General features: G+C 36.5%; 1 pseudogene; it reads left to right on the top strand.

Moving 5' to 3' along the window:
* Positions 1–528: 528 nt before the first annotated feature.
* On the top strand, positions 529–1194 carry LOC138831404 (ankyrin repeat domain-containing protein 49 pseudogene; annotated as a pseudogene).
* The last annotated feature ends 5126 nt before the right edge of the window (positions 1195–6320 follow it).

Below are 6320 nucleotides of genomic sequence, written 5' to 3' on the forward strand. Positions count from 1 at the left end.
AGATCTATTTCTAGAATTATCAAGGATTTAGATTCTTGTCTACAATTTGATTAAAGCTATGTCTTTTTATGGAGGCTGCTAAAAATTTATTTAACAATTTCAAGTAAATACACAAAGTCTATTTCCATCTTTTTTAAAACATAAAATTCTGCTTGCTCTATAAATTGATCGGAGGCATGCATTGCACATCTGTCTTTCTCTTCCTCTCTCTCTTTCATGTTTCTCATAGATACTATGATTGCTCCATAATTATCCTAATTTATTTTGCTTTTATATTTTTGGTTGCATCATTTCACTTTCTGCTCTGCCATTTCCATATAGAAGGTATTATTTCATATTTTCTCATTCCTAGAATCAGCTGTACATGAAGACACCACTGTTCCTTATTTTCAGTCTGTATCTTTGAATACAGAGGAACATATTTCCTCTGCTCTCCATCAATTCCCTACTCTCCAGTTAGAATAATTTCGAATAGTAAAAATGGAAAAATGGAAAATAAATCATGTTGAAAAAACAGATGCATAAAATTCACCAGATTTTTCTGAACAGTTCAACTAATATGAACTATTAGGGAAATACATGGACACCTCATTCCCACTTTCACTCAAAGGCTCTGGTTAGGCAATTCTGATGAAGACGAGGAACACGATGAAAAAAATGAGGAATGGTATCAATTGCAAGAAGAAAATGGAGAAGTATCCATGCAAATTTCTTCTTTGGGCTGCTGAAAATAATCGGCCTACTACAGTGAGGAGACTACTTTCCAAAAAGGCCACTCATGTGAATACTAGGGATGACGATGAGTATACCCATCTTCATCAGGAAGCCTACATTGGACACTTAGACACTGTCCATGAGTTGGTGGCTCATGCGGCAGATATTCATGCAATAACTGTAGATGGCTGGACAACCCTGCACAGTGCTTATAAGTGGAATAATACTAGAGTGGCTTTTTTCTTACTTCATCATGATGCAGATACCAATTCCCAAAGTAAAGACCTCTTGACCCCTTTGCATCTTGTTGCTGGGAATAGAGATAGCAAAGACATATTGAATCTCCTTCTGTTGAACGATTATGTCAAATCAGGTCTTAAGAACAACTTGGAAGAAACTGCATTTGATATTGCCAAAAGGAAAAGTATGTATCACTTCCTCTTTGAAGTTTTGGAAGGCTGAACACATTGTTCACCTTAGTCATAATGGTTCAGTTAAGTTTCATAATTTTCAAAAATACCATTGCATTCTTTGTTTCCATACAAACTATTTTCACAATCCAAATAACAACAGTATCTTACTGTAACAATTCATGGATTCCATGAAGTCTTCAAAGTGAATTGCCTGACTTTGATGTCAAAATGTATTCAAGATTTATTTGTATACATCTATAATGATTTCCGGAGGGTTTTGCTTTTTTGTTGTGATTAAGTGGTTACATAATTTCCCAAATTTCACAGTATTGTGTGATAGTGATGCTCAGTTAAAGTCACAAACACATTCTAACTTTCATGGAGCAAATAGTCTATCATGATCTATAACAATTATGAGTTCAATGAGCTTTGTGATACAGTTATTTCTTCCACATTGATTGGTAACTACATTTCTTTTGTTTTGCAAACATCAGCTGTTCCCTCTTTCCACTTGTTCCCTCCCTCCCATCGCTGCTGTTGAGTTGCTTAGTTCATTTTGGTCACTGTCCAGTGCAGCTGATGGGTCCCGCTGTTATATGTTTTTTCCTGATTTCCTCTAGTTCTGGGTCTTCTTCCTGGTTCCCCTCTGGTGTACACATTTATACCATCCATGTGATCAGCAGCATGAGGTTATTTAGTAGTGGTTAGAACAGATGAGTGGAAGTTCTTTGTTTCTTAAGTCCTGTTAATTTTGTCATATCACCTAACATTTTGGATTTAACATCCACTTATCAGGGAGAGCATGTACAGTTTGTCTCTTGCTCTTGGCTTACCTCACTCAACATGATTTCTTCTAGCTCCATGCATTTCCCTGCAAATGTCATTATTTTGTCATTTTCAATGGCGACATAATATTCCATTGTGTACAGATACCACAATTTTTGGATCCATTCATCTGTGGTGGGACATCTGGGTTGTTTCCATAACCTAGCTTTTGTGAAGAGTGCGGCAATAAACATGGAAGTGCATGTGTCCTTGTATACTGGTTCCTGTTGTTCAGGATAGATGCCTAGAAGTGGTATGACTGGGTCATAAGGGAGGTCAAAATTTAGCTTTCTGAGGACCCTCCAGAATGCTTTTCAAAGTGGTTGTATAAGTGTACATTCCCACCAGCAGTGTAATAGGGTTCCTCTTTCTCCACATCCCCTCCAGCATTTGTCGTTGGCTGACTTGAGGATTTGGGACATTATGATTGGGGTAAGGTGGTATCTCATACTTGTCTTTAATTACATTTCCTTCACAACCAGGGATGGTCAACATTTCCTCATGTGTTTCTTTGCCATTTTTATTTCTTCTTCTGAGAAGTCTCTCTTTAGTTCCCTTGCCCATTTACTAATTTCTTTGTTAGTTTTGGAAGGGACTATTTTCTTGAGTTCCCTGTATATACTGGACATTAACCCCTTCTCTGATATATTGCTGGTAAATATTTTTTCCCCAATTAATTGGTTGTCGTTCTAGCTTGGTTGCCATAGTTTTAGTTTTGCAGAAGCTTTTTATTTTAAGGTAGTCCCATTTGTTGAGTCTTTCTCCAATTTGTTGTGACTCTGACACTCTGTCCAGGAAGTTCCTTCTTGTGCCTATAACTTCAAATATCTCTCCTACTCTGTCCTGCAGTAGTTTCAGAGCTTCAGGTTTAATGTTAAGGTCTTTAATCCATTTTGAGTTGATGTTGGTGTATGGTGATAGGCTGGGGTCCACTTTTAGTCTTCTGCATGTGGCTGCCAGTTTTCTCAGCACCAGTGTTTGAAGAGGCTGTTTTTGTTCCATTGTATGTCTTTTGCTGCTTTGTCTAATATCGGCTGACTATAGGCATGTGGATTTATTTCTGGATCTTCTATTCTATTACCTTGGTCTTTGGGTTTGATTTTGTGCCAGAACGGTGCTGTCTTTGTTATTATGGCTCTATAGTAGAGTCTGAAGTTTGGCATGGATATCCCTCCCATGTTGTCTTTATTCCCTAGAATGTTTTTGACTATTCTAGGTCATTTGTTGTTCCATATGAATTTTTGGACTGTTTTCAGTATTTTAGAGATGTACATGATTGAGATTTTAATAAGAATTGCATTGAATTTGTATATTAATTTTGGCAGTATTGCCATTTTCACTATATTAAATCTGCCTATCCAAGAACATGGGAGGTCTTTCCATTTCCTAGTGTCTTTTGTAATTACTTTCTTTAAGTTTTTATAGTTTTCATTAAATATTTCTTTTACATCTTTGGTTAGGTTATTTCCTATATATTTTATTTTGGGGGGGGGATTTGTGAATGGGGTTGCTTCCTTTATTTCCCTCTCTGCTTGTACATTTTCAATGTACAGGAATGCGACTGATTTTTGTAGGTTGATTTTGTATCCTGCAATTTTGCCGAGGGGATTTATTACATCTAACAGTTTGGGGATGGAGTTTTTGGGATTGTGAACGTATAATAAAAGGGATAGTTTAACTTCTTTCCCTATGCGGATCCTTTAATCTCTTTTTCTTGCCTTATTGCTCTGGCTAAGGGTTCCAGGACTATATTGAAGAGGAGTGGAGACAGTGGGCATCCTTGCCTTGCTTCTGATTTTAAGAGAATTGGTTGTAGCTTTTCCCCATTAAGTATAATATTGGGTATTGGTCTGTGGTAAATAGCTTTTATTGTTTTAAGAAATGTTCCTTCTATTCCTATTTTCTCCAGAGATTTTAGCATTAATAAATGTTGAATTTTATCAAAAGCCTTTTCTGCATCTGTAGAGATAATCATGTGATTCTTGACCTTGGCTCTGCTGATGTGTTGGATTACATTTATTGACTTACATATGTTAAACCACCCCTGCATCTCTGAGATGAAGCCTACCTGGTCGTAGTGTATGATTTTTAAAATTTGTTTCTTGATTCTGTTAGCTAGAATTTTGTTAAGGATCTTTGCATCTGTGTTCATGAAAGAAATTGGCCTGTAATCCTCTTTTTTGGTTGTGTCTTTGCCTGGTTTGGAGATGAGTGTGATATTGGCATTTTAGAATGACTTTGGGATAGCTCCTTCCTTCTCTGTTTCTCTGAAGAGCTTGAGGAGTATGGGTATTAGTTATTCTTTAAAAGGTGTTATAGAATTCTGTTGTAAATCCATCTGGTCCTGGGCTTTTTTTTTGTTGGAAGACTTCTGATTGCTTCCTGTATCTTGTAGGATATTGGCTTATTTAATTGATTTACTTCTTCTTTGCTCAGTTTGGGCAACTTGTATTTCTCTAAAAATGCATCCATTTCTTCCAGGTTTTCTTACTTTAGAGAATATAACTTTTGAATGTAGTCTGTCAAAATTGTTTGGGTATCTTGGGTACATGTTGTGATTTTTCCCTTGCCATCTCTAATCCTGTTAATATGGGTTTCCTCTCTTCTTTTTTAAGTTAATCTTGCCAATGGTCCATCAATTTTATTTATTTTTTCAAAGAACCAGCTTTTTGTTTGGTTAATTCTGGCTACGGTTCTCCAATTTTCTAATTCATTAATCTCCTCTCTTATTTTGGTTATCTGGTTCCTCTACTAACTTTAGGTTCCATTTTATGTTATTTTAGCAGTTTTAATTGCAACATGAGATTATTTACTTAGTCTGTCTCTATTTTCTTGATGTGGGCACTGAGGGCAATACATTTGCCCCTCAGGACTGCTTTTGCAGTTTCCCACAAGTTTCTTTGTGAGGTGTTTTCATTTTCATTGAGTTGTAAGAATTTTTTAATTTCTTTTTAATCTCTTCTGTTACCCAGGCATTGCTTAGAAGTGTGCTGTTCAATTTCCATGTATTTGAGTACTTTCTGCAGTATGCTTTGTTATTTAGAACTAGTTTGATTCCACTGTGGTCAGCTAGACTACAGGGGATTATGTCAGTCCCCTTGTAGTTGCTTAAGTTCCTTGCATGAACTATGATATGGTCTATTTTGGAGAAAGTTCCATAAGCTGGTGATTAGAATGTGTACTGTAATGTTTTAGGGTGAAATACTCAGTAGATGTCAATTAGTTCCGCTTGAAGTTTGGCCTCATTTAATTCGGTAGCTTCTTTGCCAATCCTCTGGTTGGTAGACCTGGCCTTTGGTAAGAGTGGGGTGTTAAAGTCTCCTATCATTATTGTATTGGATCTATTTTATTCTGTAAGTTTGAGAGTATTTGCTTAACATATTCGTGTGCACCAAAGTTTGGGGAAAATAAGTTGATGATGGTAATATCCTCCTCTTGGATTGTTCCCTGTATTAATATTTAGTGTCCATCCTTGTTGTTTTGTATTGATTTTAATGACAGGATTATTTTGACATATATCAGGATTGTTAAACCTGCTTTCTTACTTGGGGCATTTGATTGGTAGATCCTTTTCCAACCCTTCACTCTGAGTTTGTTTGTATGTTTGGCTGAGAGGTGGGTCTCCTAAAGGCTACAGATGGATGAGTCATGTTTTCTGATCCAACCTGCAGTTCTTTTTCTTTTCATTGGTGAATTAAGCCCATTAATCTTAAGAGATAGCATAGAGAGATGAATTTTGGTCCCTGTCATTTCCTGTTTTCCTCAGTTTTTATTCTTTCCTTTCCTCCTGTGCTTGTTCAGTTACACCTCTATTAATGCCTGTCTGGGTGCAGGTCCCTGTTCCTGGTTGCTTTCTTCAGCTTGTGTTCCCCCTCTTAGTATTCTTTGTAATGCTGGTTTAATGTTTATGTATTCATTTAGTTTTTCTTTGCTATTAAAATTTTTCAGTTCTCCATTGACTGTGAATGCTAGCTTTGCCGGGTATATCAGTCTGGCTTGGTAGTTATTGGCTCTCAGGGCTGATATGTTACTTTCCCAGGCCTTTCTTGCATTCAGTGTTTGTGTGGAGAGATCTGCAGTGATTCTAATTTTTTCCATTGTAGTGTAGCTCTTTCTTCATTTTTGCTGCATGCAAGATTGTTTCCTTATCATCCAGATCTATCATTTTTACTATAAAGTGTCTAGAAGTGTTTCTCCTGGGATCTTGCTTATTAGGTATTCTATATGCTTCTGTTATGTAGCTAAGATGTTCTTTTTGGAGATGGGGAAATTTTTCACCAATTATCTTGCTGAATAGGTTTTGTATTCCCTTGATTTGATATTCCTCAACTTTGTCTACTCCAATTAATCAAATGTTAAATTTCTTGG

The sequence above is a fragment of the Dipodomys merriami genome, unplaced genomic scaffold, assembly GCF_024711535.1.
Source record: "Dipodomys merriami isolate MVZ:Mamm:240054 unplaced genomic scaffold, mDipMer1.0.p SCAF_195, whole genome shotgun sequence".
Taxonomy (NCBI): domain Eukaryota; kingdom Metazoa; phylum Chordata; class Mammalia; order Rodentia; family Heteromyidae; genus Dipodomys; species Dipodomys merriami.